The sequence below is a fragment of the Miniopterus schreibersii genome, assembly GCF_964146895.1.
Source record: "Miniopterus schreibersii genome assembly, chromosome: 3".
Taxonomy (NCBI): domain Eukaryota; kingdom Metazoa; phylum Chordata; class Mammalia; order Chiroptera; family Miniopteridae; genus Miniopterus; species Miniopterus schreibersii.
Window position 1 is genome coordinate 26,562,654 of NC_138103.1, and position 20,211 is coordinate 26,582,864.

Here is a 20,211-nt window from a genome sequence, read left to right on the forward strand (position 1 = left end):
GAGGACAGCAATTGTTCTTATTAGGATAGATACATACTTGCTTTCCTTTCTTGCTTCTGCTGGCACTAAAACCCATGGGCTTATTGAATGCCTTATTCTCAGTCATTATATCCTACACAACAATGTTTCTGATGAAGAAACCTGTATTTCACAACATATTAATGTACTCATGCCCATGGAATTTACTAGTCTTACCATGTATCACATTCTGTAAGCAGGAAATGGCTTACTTAAGAGTTGATTATAACCCAGCCAGCTTAGCTTAGTGGTTGAGCGTCAGGAGGTTATGGTTCGATTCCCAGTCAGGGCACATGCTCAGGTTAAGGTCTTGATCCCCAATAGGGGGTATGCAGGAGGCAGCTGATCAATGCCTCTCTCATCATTGATGTTTCTATCTGTCTTTCCCTCTCTCTTCCTCTCTGTGAAATCAATAAAAACATATTTTTTTAAAAAAAGTTGACTATAGTGCCAGTTGGTAGAAAGTACTCTGAAAGCCCAATGTTGAATATAGCTTCAATAAGTGACCAACGTATGGTGCTTTCTTATTAAAATACCCAATAACAAATTTGCAGATTTTTCTTCCCATTATTGCCATTTTAGACTTAATTTCCACGGGAGGAATACTTCCACTAGAGCACACAGCTAGGGTTCCATTAAATAGGAAGGGTAGCCTACTATTGAGCCATTTTGGGGCTATTTATGCCATTGAACCAACAGGCAGAAGGCTGCTTTTCTGGTGGCTGAAGTGGTTGATCTTGGTTATTTAGGGTAAATTGGGTCACCCATTGATGGACACATTCCAGATAGTGCTTTAAACTTGGGATTCTCTGGAGAAGTCATTTTTCAGTTCCACGTTGAATAGAAAACAATACCAATCAAATAAAGAAAGGATCACTCAATATTCAGTTACTTCAAGAATGAAGGTTCACATCACTACACAAGGATAAGAACTGTGACCAGCTTGGAACCTGAGTGAAAACAAAGGGAACATGGAATAGTAGCAGAAGAGGAAAGTTATAAATATCAACAGTGGTCAGTTCCACAAGAGTTACTGTTTGCCTGCATGGATTCTGAAAAATACATCCAGAAGAAAGGGATACTGATTCAGGTAACTTCTAGCAGTCTCTACCGCACTGCAGCAGGGACAACTGGTCTTAAATAATTTGTGGTCATGATGGAAGTGAATTAGGATATGGTTCATTCCAAAACCAATGTCACTTGGCTTTCAACTTGTTTTGGCTCCAACAATGGACCTAGGCATGTGTGATGTTCTGGACTTCCTTTCCAACGGCCAGGAGACAAGTGTGGAGATCTAGCTCCAGTGAAGCTAGAAATGTGTCCACTCTCACATTCTGCTCCCTGCTTAGTATTTGTGTCCCGCTCTGAAACCAGATTATAAACTGTTCTATGATTCTAAGTATCTCAAAAAGATAGAGGACATGACCTCTACAGCTATAGACCTGCCCTCTCCCATTGCCTCAGAACAACAACAAAAAATTAAAAATTCAGGTTTCACTGTTTTCCAACTAGAATGCAGATAGCTTGAAAATTAAGTGCCAGTGGAAGGAGAGAGCAAAATCAGGCATCAGGCAATAAAGTGGAGTAGATGCAGACTGTCAATAAGCTTAAAAACATGATTTACTGAGTTGATGTATAGTGGAGAATGGAATTTGCTGATCCAGGGCCAGCCACTGATCCATCAAACCCATGGCCCTGGTCATGGTTTTTTGTTGGTTTTTTTGTATGTGTGTGTTTCTTTTTGAGGGAGAGGCACTTATTATCTCTCTGTAAGAGGATTCCACTTAATGTGAATAAAAGACGAGCTAAGGCATGGGGCGCCATCCATTTGCTAGAGCCTCTGAATGCTGCAGCTGGACTGGATTCCTAGCTAAATCTCTGGGCCTGAAATGGCAAGCAGTGGCCTTTCCTTTTACTCCCTCTGAATGACCGCCTTGAAGGCAAATCAACAGGAGTGACAAGGGAAGAGAGAGCCCTGCGCTGAGCCTCCTGCCAGCCAGAAGGGGGAATTCAATAGCTCTCTTCTCCGAACTGAGCCCCGAGTCAGCTTTTCTGAGATCTGGTGACATTTCTGCGTATTAGTGAATAGAAACACATGCCTTTCATTCTCAAGTCGGGTGGTGATGTTTTGTCTGCAGTGTCCTTGCTCTCCCTGCCTGATTGTTTGCCGAGAAAAAACAATTAAAGCTTCCATTCAATTATGGCCTGTTTGGGTCTGAAGAGCTGTTTAAAACCAGAGAGCCTTGTCATATTAATGAGCACTACTGCCAAGATTAATACCTGAGAAAGGGACTCCCTAGAGAATTGAGGAGCAGAGCTGAGAATATTAGGATGTTATGATCTGCACATGATAGAAAACTACTGATAAAATGGCACATTACCCCCAGAGATAGGGACTTTTGTGTTAAATAGGCATGAAAATGAACATATATACTTCACATAACCTGATAGAAAATATAAACTTAGATGGAATGTGCAAACATTCATAACTAATTATCTGCCTAATATCCTCTTTGCAGGAGGCCCAATACTGGCTTCCTCTGGGTGTTAGGAGTCAGAACTAGAAACTAGGAATAAGACAGGCAGCAAGGAAAGCTGGTTCAGAGTGGTTGAGGGCTGTTTACATCAAAAGTTAGGAGAAGCCAAAGATAAACTCAAGCTTAAGAGCAGGGTTGAAGACAAGGCTCCAACTCCAGGAGCTTGGAGTGGAGCTGGCAGCAATAGGATTTGGGGGCAAGTAGGTCAGCAGAAAGGGAGGCCCAGTCCATGCAATAGCCATGAAGAGCTTCTCAGCTTTGGATACTCGGCTTGGTCACCTGGGCCAGAGAAGTGACACATGGACTCATCTGGTGCCTTTTCAGATTCTTACAAACTGAGCTTTTTTTTGTTTTTTGTTTTTTTTTGTGTGTTTTTTTTTAAAATACACTCTTAGTAGCTCAGAATGAAATGTGGTGAATCCTCCCAAGTAGGGAATAATTGTGGAGAATGCAAGTTGGTTGATAATGTTTCAATTACTGGGCATTTTTAGAGAAGCACATTTGCAAATACATACTCACTCTCATGCCAAGAACAAAAAGTATAAAGATATAAAAGTTCTATTGGTTCTGCTTGAATGGCTTCAAGTCATTGATGATTTGTTTATTAAATGCCAATGAAGTTCATTGGTTTTAACTGTTTAGTTTTGTTCAATTAAATGCCTTTTACTTTTGAGTAAAGGTCTTGGACGAATAATGAGCCCAGGCCTCATATTCTTGTGTCCCTGAACCTCAGGGAGGCTTAGGCAATGGGAGAAGTCCCATAGACGAAGTTCGCTGCTATTAGTGGATTATGAATCGGAAAGGGGCATCACAATAATAATAGAAAGCTCCCTCATTAAAGAGATTCTTAGGAACCAAGGCATTGTGATGTCAGTGGAGGAGAGGGAAAACTAAACCTAAAGTCACTGGGTCGGTAGTCGCTTTCTAGCTGTTGTAGCTTTGGGCAAATTTGTTAACCTCCGTGAACACAAGCATCCTCCTGAGGAAGAATGCAATGGCTACTTTAAAGGCAGTTTTGAGAGTTAAAGGAGATTTAAGGAGGTATGTCATTCAAAGAACTCAGCTTAATACCCAGAATGCAGTAAATTCATATTAAAAGGCAGTAGTTGTGGCATGATTGATTACCTTGAAACCTGGTGGCAGGGGATAAGAAAATATCTTTATGTTTCTCACTGGGTTGAAGTGGCCTAGAAAAGAGAGTTAGGAAAGCTTCAGGCTCTTCTAAAAAGAACTGGCTTCAACAAGCCCACATTTTGGAATTAGTGTCCTTCTCTGCTCAAGTCAGATGACGATTGGGATCTATTCTGAGCCCCACCAGCTGTGGATAAGAAGGTTGGAAAGGCAGGACAGGGGTGGCAAGAAAAATGGCCTCAGACTGGCAGTAACAAGCCAAGTCTTAAGGTATTGGGTGGTCTGAGGCAGCCAGGTCTCCAACACTTGCCTTTGAGAAGCCAGAAATGTCTAACAGAAGCGCACCAGGCAAGAAGCTAAAGAAGCAGCTTTTACTGAAGAAAAACATTCTTTTTTTTATTTTTAAAAATGATTTTTAATTGAATTTAATGAGGTGACATTGGTTAATAATATTATATAGGCTTCAGGGGTACGATTTTATAATACATCACCTGTATGTTGTATTATGTATTTAGTAGCCCAAGTCAAGTCTCCTTCCATCACCATTTATCTCCCCTTTATATTCTCCTATCTCCCCTCTTTCTCTCTGGTAATCACCATACTGCTATCTGTCTGTGAGGGTTTTTGTTTTTGTTTTCTTGATCCTGCAAGGGAACAGTCTACCTCTTCATTGATTATACATTGACATATATCACCTCTGGTGATGTCTGTTTGAGCTTTGCTGTTCAATGGTGATGACAAGAAAGAAGGGCTGATGGGCCTGCGTCCAGGCAGCTGGTGATGCTAGTGGGGGCTGGCCCTCTACCACCTCCCGCAGTGGCTACAGGGAAGCAGGTGGAGCCTTGTAGAGCCCAATTTTTTTGGAGACAGAGAAATGCAATCCCACAGGAGGAGCTTGATGGACATGCTGACAACTCAGAGATGATAATTAGGCTGACCAGAGAGGACAGCACACCTCCTAATGCTCCTCACCAGGACATTCACCAGGAATTTGACAATTGGGAGGTCAAGCTCATCAGGACCAGAAACGCTGGATGATTAACTTCTTTGCTCAACACTACATTCTCAGAGCAAACCTAGGGCCATTCCTATGTGGATAGACCTTAGAGGAACTAGCATCCGCAGCCAGGTTAGCAAACACCCATTGGTCAATTCATCAGAGGGAATCCAGAGGGAGACTTAGAAGCATGGATGAAGTTTAGGAGCACCGGGTATCTTTTATATTGAATAGTAAGCTCAGGTTACTTTTGCCTACATATGTACTTCAAACCTGTATACAGAGATATGCCCAAGGCAAATTTGTGTGCACTAATAACTCAGCTAATACTTCTCTTTTAGAAAGCTCAACTTCAGCTTTCAACCAGGATGAATAATCATAAAACTTAGATTATTAAATTTAATCAGACATCGCCCCTCTGTTGTACATCATATTTGGAACTATAACATGAATTCTATTTACTGATTGAAATGCTGGCTCTACGCTGGCATTTTGGTGCATTATGGATTTTCTAGGACATTTTCAGTTTTATTTATTCTGTCTGATAAATACATTCACTTTTTAAAACAGCTGCATTGATATATATTGACATACAATAAAGCACACATATCTAAATGTAAAATTTGATGTTTTAATGCCTATAAGGCCATCATCTCAACCAAGATAATGAACATATCCTTGCCTACAAAAGTTGCTTGTGCCCCTTAGTAATCTCTCCTTTACTGCCCTACCTTCATCCTATTCTAAGCCAACAGCTTTATCTGCTTCCTGTCACTTTGGGTTAGTTTGTATTTTCAAAAGTTTTATATGTAAGTGGAATTGCACAGTATGTACTCTTGTGTCATCTACCATCACTCACCCAGCATATTTATTTTGACATCCACGATGTTGCTTGCTTGGATCCATAGTTCACTACTGTCTGTTGCTGTGTAGTGTTCTATTATAAGGATATACCACATTCTGTTTATCCATTCCCTTGTGAATGGGCACCTGGGTTGTTTTCAGTGTCGAACTATTATAAATATAGCTCACAATTTATGTGTAAGTCTTTAAGTGGAAATGTACTTTTATTTCTCTTGGGTAATTACCTAGGAGTGACTAGTGAAATTAGGCGTGATTGATATATAGGGATTCTAAGCTAGATTTCCATTGATGTGACTTAATGAAACAGTTGGGGTAAAAATAGACAATGTGATTCTGTGTATGTTTTTGTAACCCATCAGGAATCTTTGTGGCCCAACTACCCAGGGGGAGGAACACATAATCTGTGAACACTTTTGATTTCAGTGACTAGATTTAAATTTAATCACTCAGCAGAAGTTTAGGAAATACAAATATCTCTCCTGGGAGGGTATAATATAATATGCCCTGCTCATTGGCTTAAAATAGGCAACATGACCCAGTAACATATCGCTAAGCCAAAGGCATGCCTACTCCTTCTGCTGTAGCTTTCAGATCTCTATCCTAGCTCTTAGGAGGTAAGGCCCAGAACAACAGGAATGTATCCATCTGTTGTGCAGCTGCCAGAAAGAAGACATGTCATACAAATGCTACCAGTCGAAGTTCAGTGGAGATCTAATCTCAGTATCTTTGGATTCTTTTCCCAGTCGTTATTTCTAATCAGTGATGGCCCTTATCAAAAAGAACTCCTCTGCGATTCTCAGAGTGAACAAATCTATAAATCAAATACAGTGGAATTTTTATTGTTTTCTTCTTTCCCCCCCTCTCATATCTGTGCATCTGCACTGGCTTGGAAAGAAGGTGAGATATACAATGTCTAGGTTAGTGCCAAACACTTGTCTGGGAACACTGTAGCCAACATTACAGACAAGCACTGAGGCCAGAGAACTATGCCGCATCCGAGGCAATCGTTATCTCATTTATCTTAGATCTCTTGGGTATTTTACCAACAAGACCTTTGGCTACACCATAAGAACAGGCTTCAGAGGTCAGTTACAGAAACTGGATATAAAAGATATACAATTTAGGATTCCTGAATCTTTACAGTTGACTCCTCTCATGAACTTCCCTATTTCCAGATAAAACCTTTGGGCTTACAAAAACAAAAACGTGTTTCTAAGCAAATTCATTGTATAAACACAGGCCCCAGGAAAATGATTAAACTACTGTAAGAGACAAAGAACTCTTTAAGCTTTGCAGAAGTATGCCTTCTGTAAAAACAAAAAAAAAGTTGTGGTTATCACAGATGTCTTATCTATTCATTAAAAGTAGGTCCCCTAAGGAATTTTGTCAGATAGTGTTTTGTTGACCCAAGTCTAACTACTCTGAGCATTGGGAAGAAACAAAATTACATTTATTTTAAAATATTCTGTAATCTATACTCCCCGAATAACAATTTTTTTAATTGGTTTTGGCATGCTAGCCTCAACTTTTATTGAGAGATGCTGTAAGATATAGCTAATTACTTACTGTCAGGATTTTTTCAGAGCATCATCCACTAACATCTCATTGTCATAGAGATGATAAATTTATTTTAAAACATGCTAGCAAAAATGTAGTTCCCCTGATGGTTATATACCAAGCTTCCTTGTGGACAGTGAAAGGTATATAGCCAGCATGTTTTCACTATGGTATTTTCTTCACTCTTCTTAGGGGAGATAATTTGGCAATTCAAAATTCAAATCTGATGTGCTCGCGTCACTGTCTGCTAATGCTATGGACTGAATCTCTGTGACCTCCCCACAGTTCATATTCTGAAGCCCTAACTCCCAACGTGGCTGTCTTTGGAGAACTTTCTTCTCTCCCCCCCACTCTCTTTCTCTCTCTCTCTTTCTCTCTCTCTCTGCCCCGGCACGCAATGGAGAGGTATTTGAGCACACAGCAAGCTGGTGGCTGCCTACCTGCTACAAGCTCCAGGAAGAGTCCTCAGAATGAGCCTTCCCTTTCCAGCACCTTGATACCCTAACCCTGGACTTCCCAACCTCCAAAACTGTGAGAAATAAATTTCTGTTCAAGCCGCTCAGTCTGTAGGATTTTGCTACGGCAACCCAAGCAGGCTAATATACTACAGTGCGTTAAATTCATTCTTTGATGGACGTTAACAAGCTAAGTGTTAGAATATAAAGATTTTGTTTTGATTTTTAGTTAGATTATTGTCTTACTGTTTAACTTGAAATCTTCTTTTCTACCTCATTCACCTCAGTGACTTGCACGATACCCAAATTAGACAATCACTTCAATGGACGTTATGTCTTTCAAATATATAGATTCATCAGGGTCAGAAGAGAGCTTAATAATCATCCAGTAAAAACATATTATTTTATAAATGAGAAAACTCAAGTCCAGACAGCTAATTGGACCAAACCAAAGCTGATATCACTCGACGCTCAATCCTGTTATTTCTTGATGCCAACACAGAGCACCAGCTCCCAGTTCTCGATTGCCTGCAAGCTAGCTGGTTAGAATGCATCTGTATTCAATGCTATTTTGTTATTCAGCATAAGTTGTCTTATGTGGAAAGCTAACCACATTGAGATTATACTGCAATTTATATTTTTAAAAGACATAGGAAGGTAGACGATCTAAGTTTAAAGCTGTCACTGTCGCATAAAAACAGGGTGACCAGGAGAGGTGCCTAGCTCTTATGAAGTTCAGCTTCTTCTTATCTGTAATAGAGAGGGAGCAATACCTGTGTCAGGAGCTGCTTTTGGAATGTAGGGGATCATTCATTGGAAGCACCCAGCCTCATGTCTGGAGTGCTCAGTAGATGGTGGCAATCTGGACCGTGAATCCTTTTCACGTACAATCAACTACTAGTTTTACTTGAGTTCCTGGCAGGTCACCTTCTTCGCCATCACTGTGGTTTGGAAGGGCATTAACTGAAGTAAAAGAAGAACAGAGAATCCAAGATGGACCTGCCAATGACTGCAGCAGGTGAAAGTGGGTAGTTGGGGATAACTGCAGGGAGCAGGAAGGAGGGGAATTAAAAGTCAGATTGGGAAGCCTCTGCCTGAGATGAGCGTATATGCTCCCTGAAGGTCGGAAGCTTACGTGGAAAAAGAACAGAAGCAGGGAAATGAATTTCTCTTAAGTGATGGGGCTCTGGGTGTGATTTATGAGGGAGATCAAAGCGAGAGTTATTTGATCAGCTGACTGCGTGGTGCCTTGGACCTGTGATGAGGAGGTTTCATAAAAGCACACGATTCATACATACAGTGAGACAGAAGTTAAAAGGGAAGCATGAGAACCACTGCTGCATTTTTATTAATTTACAAAAACTCGAGTTATGTAAAATTGAGGGTTCTGAGATTTGGTCGGAAGCAAATAAATCTGTTGTCTAAAGGTGAGTCACAACTTCCCAGAGAGAATGTCACTCTTGAGTTATTGTTTTCATTTTCTACAATGATGTTTTATTTTTTTAATTTAAATTTTAATCAAAATACTAGATGCCTATGTAAAAAAATCAAATAGTTCAAAAGTTCTTTATCAAAAAGCAACAACAGGCCCGGCCGGGCGTGGCTCAGTGGTTGAGCGTCAACCTAGGATCCAGGAGATCAGGGTTCGATTCCCGGTCAGGGCACATGCTCGGGTTGTGGGCTCGATCAATGACTTTCTCATCATTGATGTTTCTATCTCTCTCTCTCCCTCTCCTTTCCTCTCTCTGAAATCAATAAAGATATATTAAAAACAAACAAACAAACAAAAAAACAACAGGCTTCTCCTCTGATCCCCATTCTTAACCATAGAGGCCAAACTTTTGACTCCTCCTGTTTTTGTTTCTCTTCCAGATAACAATATTTCCTAATTTATCAATTGTAAAGCATATGTACTGACTTGCTAATATAAAAAAGGAAAAATGACAGTCACTTCCTCTATCTCTCCCCTTCCCTTCCAGGTCACTGTATTTATTTCATATAGAAGACCTCCTTCAGTCTTATTTTTCGATATTTATAATTTGTATTTTTTTCTCATGGTTATGCTTATAATTTTAGATAATATATTTAAACCTCTGTTTTTCTTGCATCAATGTTAGCAGCTGCCTGACTTCGTACCATCAAAGCTGAGCCTTGCACATCTTCCTGGACAATAAACCCTTGGCTTCTGAAAGGGTCTTGGTGTTCAACTTCCAGGTGTGTCCTGGTGTTTTGGTTCCATGTGGGGGATGGAGGAGATTTGGGTTCCGGGTGCAGCTGGAAGTCAAAGTTCTCTCTTCTGCTTATGCCCTAGATGCGTGACTTTGTGTCTTGGCCTGTTGTCTCTGAACAGCAACTCAATATCTTGTTAAACAGGATAGGACCATTCTGAGCTGGCTCTGCAGCTACATGAACTTCTCTTGCTGTTTCTGTCTTGTCTACAGCCCTCCACAGGCCATTTTTCTAGTCACTTGTTCATGAAACAGATGGAATATGAAGTGAGCAAAAGTTGGGGAATCCCTCTTGCAGCGGTTGTTATTATTTTGATCTATTTTCAACGTTAGCATTCCACTGGTGATGGGAAGCTGGTGATTAATAAAAATCATGCTTGCCTCCTGAAAGTACAGTTAAACATTTGTATTAATTTAAATAGTCACTCAGAGACACTTGAAAAAGTGGGCCATTTTGTTGCTTCGCATGGCAATGAGTAGAGCATGGGTTTATAAACGGTTTCTCAACAGCAAATATAAATGTACGAGATCAACCTTTTCTAGAGCAGAGAAGGAAGGGGTGGCAGGTTGGCCGGGGCTGCTTTTCTGTGCTGAATCCTAAGAATCAAAGCGGAGATTCACCTGTGGTAGAGACACCAAAAGAATCATGAAGACGTACATGGAAAGAAAGCAGGCATCTTAGTGGCAGTTGTGTGGTCCCTTAGATGGACACGTTAGGAAAATATAAAGAAATCAAGATAGAGTAGGAAGTCCAAGTGTGTGGAGTTACTGACTGTGTTTCTCCTTTTTACCTCCCTGCCTCTACTATGCCTACTAGTCCATGTTGGGTACACAAGGCTGGGACATCTTTTTTTTTTTTTTTTGATTTTATTTTTGTTTAAAATATTACAGATGTCCCTTTTTCTCCCCAATGACTCACTCCACCCCGTCCCATCCCCCTCCCTAGTCCCTCTCCCCACCATTGTCCGTGTCCTTGGGTTGTGCATATATGCATATAAACTCTTTGGTTACTCTCTAGGCGGGGGGCATCTTACAGTGAACAGAATTCCGGCTTTGGACTCTAGATGTTTCATAGTTGCCTTCATTAGTTGTTCCATCCCGGGTAGCTCATGTAAATTCTCTGGGCTGCAAGTCCCTCACCTGTGAAACAGGAGATGAGGGTGAATTAATGAGGAATGAGGGGGAAATAATGGCCATTAGAAATGGCAACTAACGCTCAAGTGTTTTGTTAGAATGGGAGAAAAAAATAAAAAGAAAAGAAAAATCGTGGTCTGTAACTTAAAGAAAAAAAAATCACTCAGAAAAGATTTCACTACTCAATTTTTAAGTTTCCTAGGGTGATTTTTTCAGGATCTTTGGCCTGCTTTTCTCTGCCAAGAGCGTGTGATGCCTGCAGCTGGCTTGACTTTAGGCACTGGATTTGAACTTGCTCTCTAGAGGCCTCTTCTAAAGGCATTAGCTTCAGAAGGTCTCTGTTTAGTTGTATCTTCAAGACAAATGCAGTTACATAGTTTTGACCTCTTAGTATCTCTCTCTCACATGGCTTTGAGTAGCATGAGATAGGTGGAGTATGTAGGGGCAAATGTGCGGAGACACTTACGGAAGTATACACTAGTCCAGGACCAATATCCCTCAACTAGGACACCCCAAATCCCTCTCTTTCTCAGCACACACAGGTTTTTGTTTTTGTCACTTGTTATAAGCTTCTTATGGAAGAATCTTTGCACAAATATGCCCCAGGATACTAATGTCTAATGTTTATGAAGTCCTGTCTATTTACTCAACTTTTTAGGCAATTTAAAATGAATTCTAGGTTCATCATTGACTAAAGCTGTGATTACTTTGGGTGAGTTATTTAATCGCTCTCTGCCTTGGTTGCCTCACCTGTAAAATGGGGATGTCAGTGGTGACTCTTACCTGAGTAAACACCTAGGAAGTGCTTAGAATGGTGCCTGGCACTCACAACCACTCAGGACTAAGATCTAACTTTTTTTTATAGAACTAGGTTTCCAACCCTGATGCTTAGGATTACTGGGTGATTCCCTATAAAGTCAGAGGCAGGAAGGAGCTGATGTTTATTGTCCATATACTTTGTAACAGGCAGTGTCTAGAAACTCTGCCTGCACTATCCTGTCTCCTCCCAAGAGTTAAGGCTGATTCTTCTGATGATGAGCTCAGCTTTTGAGAGTTAATCAAACCTCCCAGACCTTAGTTTTACAAAACCAGAGGCATAGAAGGGCAAAGAACCATCCAAGGTCATGAGTGCTTGCCCATGTATTTAGTTTTGCTCGTCTGACAAACTTCCTAAGTCACATTTTGGAAAATAAATCTATTGAAAGAGATTGAGGAACAAGAAGACAGGTTGGTTGGCAGAATGTGGGGGAATATTTCTAATTTTCACCATACATTGACACCCCCTTTGCAGACTTCTACAGTCCAGGATGGATGGCCTGTCTTTCCTACAGGACCTAGGCAAGGTCTCTAGCCTAAATGAAAATGAGACATTTGTGTGCACAACTCGTGTGTGTGTGTGTGTGTGTGTGTGTGCTCGAGTGTGTGCCTGCATGAGTGTGAGAGAGAGAGAGAGGGAGAGAGGTGAGTCATTCAAGAAGTGGTTCAGCTAAATAAAGGATCTCATTATGTGCGCTATTTTTATTCCTCAAATGTCTGCCTTCCTCTCCCCCCTTGAGGTTCCTACTGAAATCTGACAATCAGGGTTGAACTTCGCTGTCAGCTTCCATTAGGCAAATCAAGCAGGAAAAAAGGGAGTGCGAGTCTGGCCTTGGCAGGGAGCTGATTCAGCAGTGATAATCTGCATGAGCTGGTGGGGGCCAGCTACCAAAGAGTTTAATTAGTCAGCGGAGGTGCTTTCTCCACCCCTGCCCTCCTCCCCCTTTCCCTCACCCACCAGCCTCTGAAACAGGTCTTTCCCTGCCTTCTGGGCCTCTGATTCCTGGGAACGGAACAACGCATACTGACTGCTGGCCCCCAGCACAGGCTGCCCCTGTCAAGGGCATTCCCTCCGAGGCAGACTGATGGGCTTGCATCTGCCGTCTCCTTCCCTCCATCTCTTGGCTCACCCACTGTGAGCAAGCGTTGGCCCTTCCTGAGAAAATGAGGCTGCTGTGGGGCCAAAGCCACAGGGATTTCTTTCCCAGGGGACTAAAAAGCACCCATCTCCCTCCCTGATGCAGTCTCCATCTTGCCTCCTTCATTAGACATGCAGTCATTCACTCAAAACAAAATCACCACGTCAACAGTGTGTGAAGCATTCTGGCTGCGTTGTAGGAAGGATTCAGAGATGAGGCCACTTCCCCCAGGGAGCGTAGGATCTAGAAGGAGATGCTGAATGTAAAGAGGGGAGAGGAACATGAGGCAGGGGGTTGCAGTCTAGAAAATTAATTGGGGCAAACGGACAGCGGAGGTACAAGATAGAAAATAATATGCGCAATAAGGTTAAGAGCTCTGGGAGGTCTGGGACTTTGAAGGAGGATGACCCACTTCTAGAGAAGGACACTTCAAGAAGTGTCCTTGGAACTGGGTATTAAAGGTTGAGTAAGATATAATCAGGTAGAGAGGAGAAGCTGCTGATCTCCCATGGAATCGTTTCAGAGCGTCTCGCACTCGATCTTGGAGGTCACCGAAGTTCTCCAGCTACAGCCGCTCCCCTAAGCCCTGTCCTATCTCCTCGCCTCAGCCACTCCTGCCTCTTCAGCTGCTCCAGTGTCACAGCTGGACACTGTCATTGTGCCCCTTCCCCTCCCCCATCCTCACCAATGCAAGGTCATGCGAGGACTCCCACCACAGAGGCTGAGCTGAGGCCACTCCCGTTCGCTTCTCGCAGCTCCTCCATACCAGTCACTCACTGGGGTTGGAGGTGGTCCCCCCAGAGCTGTGCTGCACATTGCCTTTCAGCCCCCTGCATCATATGGCTCGGCTTGCTCAGTTTCTTGTAGCACCCCTAGTTCCCTAGAGTTTTACGGTCACTCTCTTTAAGATTTGGGATCCATTCCCTTAAGGTGAGATTCAAAGATGATAAATGTGACAACGGTCTGAAAATGCGTCTGCCTTGCTACCCAGCAACCATCACCTCAGGTCTATGCCCCACCTAATATCTTTATTAGGTGGTCCACGGGAGGAAGTTGGGGAAGGTGATCTGATACCCAGTTGGTCTGAGAATCTCAGTCTTGGGTGATTATAGTGCCAAGGACTCTTATCTCTTCCTACCCACAAAGCTTATAAAATCTTCAGGCAATTAGTGGCCTTGGTGGATAGTTGCTTGATCAGCTACTACCAGTTCTCAGGATACGCTCTGCTCTATTTCTGTAATTTTTAATCTAACCGAGCTGGGGGTGGTGACTAGGATTCATCAGGGACCCAGTCAAAGGCCGGATTCTCTCATTTCTCACATGCCTTCCGGAAAACACACACACACACACACACACACACACACACACACACACACACAAGGCTGCTGCATCTTCCTCATAACAATTTTCAACTTTTCTTCCCAGTTCTATCTCACCCATTCCAGGCTACACATTCTAATTTCTGCTGGTTGAAGTCTTGCATCAAGGTCCACAGAGGAGAAGGTGAGGCACCCGGCACTTCCTGCTTCCTCAGACGTGTTTCCTCCCCACCATGCTGCCGGTTACTCTCTGGGAGTTCAATGCCTTTCTCCAAACAGCTGGAAATACTAACCCAGTTCTGCATGTCTTAGGATATATCCCAGAGCATTAAATGAGATGAGATGTATTAAGAGTTCAAAAAACATTAAGCTCTAAAAAGCATGAGATGTCAGTGTTATCACTCATAGGTCAGCACTCTTTGGGGTGGAGATGAATTCCAGAGAATTGTATTTAGGAATCTTGGAATGTGGCTTCTAAAGGATTTTGACCTGGCATTACTAATCTCACAACGCAGAAGAAAGAGCAGTGTTAGACAGAATCCCAGCTAAGCTCTTGGCTAGCTGCTAACCTCAATTTTCCTGTCTATAAACTGGGGGCAAGTGGCTCATCCCACAGTGTGCCCATGAGGGGCTTCAAGGAAAACATGAAGGGACTTGGGTGGAACATGCCCAGCACAGAGCACTTGAGCGACTGCCAGGCTTCATTGGAGAATGAGCTTGGTTCTCAGCAACCCAGTGATGAAGGGGAGGGAGAAAACTAAACCCCAAATAAAGCCCTGTCTCTATTTCCAGAATAACCACCGAACTTAAGGCACTAATCAGACCAGCTCTGCTGTGGTCTTTCATCTCATGCAAAAGTCTGTGACACGGGAGGATCTTATTATCACCTGCAGCTCATGAAAGTAAATCCAGCATCTGTGGGTAAATAGAACAGAACACAATGAGTGGCCCTTGGAGGAGGATGCCCAGCAGCACAGAGGAGACAAATGAGGTGGAGGAAGTGGGTGACGCATCTGCAGGGCTGCCTCAGCCCCCCATGCCTGTGCAGAGCAGGACATGGCCATTTTCTTTCTTCGCACGAATCCAATTTTGGCTGCCCTGGGCAAGTATGCAGAGGGAGACAGAGCGGTGGGATGGGCCTCCACACAGCAGTGTGCTAGCAAGAGCCTGGGACATTTTTACCCTGCCACCCCATCAGCTGCTCCAGCTACACAGAGTGCGTGTAAATTATAGGGGCCTGCTGAGCCTTTGATTTCCCTCAGCTGCCATCCCAGCAGCCACTTTTCTGGGAATTAAGTGCATGTTTCATCAGCTTGCAGAGGGAATAAGTGTTCCACGTTTGCCTGTTGCTTTGCCACCAGTGGTCCATCTCTGCTATTCCTGCCTCTCTACTTCCAAAGTAGCACTTTCCGAGGACACATGCCCCTCCTTAGGGAGCTGACTGCGATCCTGGGGTCTAGAAGGCTTCCAATTAGAGATGCTGCTTCCTTCAGGAGACAAGACTTAGGTGGAAGAAAGCAGTCAGGGAGATGATTGTCTGTTTCACTTATGTGAGTCATTATTTTCCCTTCCTCTCTCCTCCCCTCTCTCCTTTCTCTTTTCCCCTCTCTTTTGTTCCCTCCTTCCCACCTTTCTTTTTGGGTGAGAATTAAAAAAAAAAAAAAAAAAAGGCTACTTTTTTCCCCTGCCAACACAGGGAGCTTTCTAAAGCAGCTGGAACTCAAACGTGCCTACGAATCACCCAGGAGTCTTGATGAAACGCAGGTTCTGACTCAGTGTCTCTGGGGCCTGACCTCAGATTCTCTAGTTCTTATAAAAACTCAGGTGATGCAGATGTCGCCGGACACTTGGGGAGGCAAGCGTCTAATCACCGGCATGTTATCTCATGTCCCCTCTCCAAAACCCAAGGTAGCTCCCTTCTGCCTATAGAATAAAACCTAGGCTCTAGAAGTCATGTGAGGTCTTTCAGCTTCTGGTCATTCATTCATTCACTCATTCATACACTCAGTCAGTCAGACCAGAGTGCTCATACTCCTTCCCAGTGGCATCCCCTACCATTCCCAACCAAGGACTCCATGTCCTGCCCAGCACCACCTCCCAAACAGCATGACTTCCTGCCTCTGGATCATGGCCTTGAGCTCTGCTCTCCTTTTCAAATTGCTCCTCTCCTTTCAAGGTGATTTTTAAATGTTGGCTCTGCCCGGAAGTCTTCCCTGAGTCCTCCAAACATTTCTTTGAGTGTCTCATGGCATCATGCACAAAATCCTGGCACAGCACTTGCCACCTTGTAAGGCTATTTTGGGGTTTTGTGTTTATAACCTCTGTTAAACTGGGATTTTCTTAAGAGTGATGCTGGCATTTTTCTTTCTTTTTATCTGCCCCTAACACCAGGCCAGACACAGTCATGTGCTCAACAAACAAACAAACATTAGGAAAGGATAAGTACCAACTCTCTCTTCTTTTTTCTTTTTTTTTTTTTTCTTTGATCTCTCCTGGAAGCATATATACCTGAAGTGAAAAAATCCAGGAGAACTAAAATGAATAGGTTGTTCTCAAAGTTAATTCTATAAAATAAAACTTTATTTTTGAAAAGTTCTAGATTTACAGCAAAGTTATAAAAATAGTACAGAGAGTTCCCATATATTTCACACCCAGTTTCCCTATAGTTAACATCTTACATTAGTATAGTACATTTATCACAATTAATGAACCAATATTGCTCTATTATTATTAATTAATTCCTCACTGTGTTCAGATTTCCTTAGTTTTTACCTAATGCCCCTTTCTGCTTCAGGATCTCATTGTAATAACCAATCTTGATAACCTGCAATTGATGATCTGACATCTTGATATCATGGGCCAAAAGTGTGTCTGTCCCTCCCATCCCTGTGGTTTTGCAGATGCACACAAATCATATTATAAGCCTTCCAACCACGAACTCCAACATCTATGTTTTGCTTCCTGCCCACCATATATCCCACCTAACAACTCCCAACTATTATAGGAATAAAGACTCCTGCCTGCACTTTCCCCTCAGTCCTCTCGCCTCCCAGCTGACCTGCTGCTTCCCCATGTCACCCTGCATGACATGGCGTGCCCCCTCCTCCCGGGAACTGTAAGTAACAGACTCTTCTTTCAAGGCAGCTATCTCCATGTCTGTCATCTTACCTGATTAAAACAAACCCCAGGTACATTTCAAAACAGTTTGTGCGCTGAGCTGGGTGACTCCATGACAGACAGTGATGACAGCCTCTAACTGCTCCTGGCTTATAACTGAATTCGTGGGATGGCATGACTGCCTGGAAAGGCTCCATGGGCTAGTGAGACGCTTGCACTTTAGCCGTCACGGCCTTTTGCTGTGTCTGCTGAGGTCCACCCGGATTTGCCACCCTCAATTGTTGTGGGACCTGAAAGGAGAAATCCCAAGACTCTGCCATAGCTTAGGGGAGCTGTAGGCTGGACAACTGTCTCCAGATGGCACCCCTATGACACTTAAGATGTGCCTAGTGTCTGGACAAAGGGACCTGAGGACACCTAGGGTAATTGGTTAACTAACAAGGCAAAGGCTCTGCTCAAGGGAGAACAGAATTCTTCAAGGTGTTGGAGGTGGGTCCCATCCACAGGCTGAGCAGCACCAGCAAGGCCAGGGCCTCCCACAGGACTGCTGTAGGCTGGACATTGTGTCCACTTCTTTTCAAAATTACTTAGGTCGGCACTATTTCCCCTCACCCCCTTTACTGAGGTTGTTTCACATACTTGTAACTTTCTTTGATCTTTTTCATAACATATTCAAATACCACTACATGCCTATTAGAATGGCAAAATCCAAAACAGTAGCAACACCAAATGGTGGAGAGGATGTGGAACAACAGGAACCCTCATTCATTGCTGGTGAGAACACAAAATGGGACAGCCACCTTGGAAGACAGTTGGATGGTTTCTTGCAAAACTAAACATACTCTTACCACATGATACAGCAGTCATGCTCCTTGGTAAACACCCAATGGAGTTGCAAAACGTATGGCCACACAAAAACCTGAACATGACTTCTTTTTCTTTTCTTTTTATATTTTTTAAATAGATCTTTATTGTTGAAAGTATTACAGGTGTCTGCTCTTCCCCCCCCCCCAATTAATTCTTATAGAAGCTTTATTCATAATTATCAAAACTTGGAAGCAACTAAAGTGTCCCTCACTAGGTGAATGGATTAAAAAAGTCTGGTACATCCAGACAATAGAATATTATTCTGCACTAAAAAGAAATGAACTATTAAGCCATAAAAAGACATGGAGGAAACTTAAATGCATTATCACTAAGGGGAAGAAGCCAGTATGAATAGTGTACATGCTGTATGATTTCAACTGCATCACACAATAGAAAACTATGGAGACACTAAAAAGGCCAGTGGTTGCCAGGGGGTGGGAGGGAGGGATGAATGGGTGGAACACAGAGGATTTTCAGGGCAGTGACTACTCTGTATGATACTATAATGGTGGATACATGTCATTTATACTTTTGTACAAACCCATAGAACATGTAACATAAGGTGAACGAACCCCAGTGTAAACTATGGACTTTGGGTGATTATGATGTGTTCATCAGTTGGTTTATCTATTGTACCAAGTGTACTGCTCTGGGGGGAGAGGTTGATAACAGGATAGGCTGTGCATGTGTTGGGGCAGGGGATATATGGGAAATGTCTGTACTTTCTTCTTATTTTGCATGAACCTAAAACTTGTCTAGAAGAATAAAATCTAAAAAAATAACCACCACCTATCCATTGTAATTTGAAGTCTCCCCAGCAATACATCCTGCTCCATGTCTTCGAGGTGTTCCACTTCACCTTGTCCTTGGAAGAATTTTTTTCTGCTGCTTTGTGGTAATTTTCAAGCCTTCCTTGGGAGTTTCCCCAGAGTATATTCCATGTACACGATGCTGGAGTGGGTGAAGACATACGCATTTTTTTATTGATTCAAACACATGCAATTTATTTAAGCTGTACTGACTGTCCTATGGCCTCTGGGAATGTGTGTGATTCTCAGAGGCAATGTTTAAACTAGATCAGACTGAAAAATTTATCTTTAAGTAACAACTTGCAGATCTAATAACCAAGGTAGGCTACATTGAACAGAGATGTTGTAAATCTATTATTCTAAGTATCTGATGTCCTGACACAATTTTCCCTAAAGCCTTTGAAACATTAAATTTCTGCCAGCAAGCACACATGAATTCCCTAACTGGCTTGATGGATTTTTCAGTTTTTCCATGAGTCATATGACATGTTAGAAATATCCTGCAAGAAGAAGGCCATGAATGAGGTGAGCTTACTAAGTCAGATGGTGTGAATCACAAGATCTGGGGATTTAGAGAGTTTCAGCCTGATGTGGGATAGCTAAGTTCATGGGATGGGAGAGTCTAAGACAAGTGTAGTAATAGGAAGTTAGATAGCGCTGTCAGGGTCTTCTTAGAAGTACCTACCTATAGTGCAGAAAGTCTTTTTGGGTGTCTATGTTGGAAACAGTCTATAATATCTGGGCTATGTCAGAAATGATGTCCAATCCTGAGGCATTGGGTATGTAGAACAATGTGGGTTGTGTCCAATATACTATGAAACCATTACATTATTATATTTAGCTATTACATTATTTTCTGTTCTAGAATTTCTATGTGGTTATTTTTATAGATTCCAATTCTTGGTTGAAATTCTCAGTCTTGTAATTGATTTTCTTAAATATATTAATCAGAGTTATTTCAAAGTCCTTGCCTTAATATCTGTCTCATCTATAGGTCTGTTTCTTTCTTCTGTTTTTTCCTCTTGGCTTTCAGTCACTTGCTCCCATCTCCTGAAATGCACGATATTATTTTTAATTGAATGCCAGACATTTTGTATGAAAACGTGTAGAGTTCTGGGTAATTTTATATTTTTTCTAGGGAGCACTTGAAGCTATTCCAGCTATTAGGTACAAATGCTTTCATCCAATCAGAGACTGAGATGATTTGAGGCTCAATTTAAGGA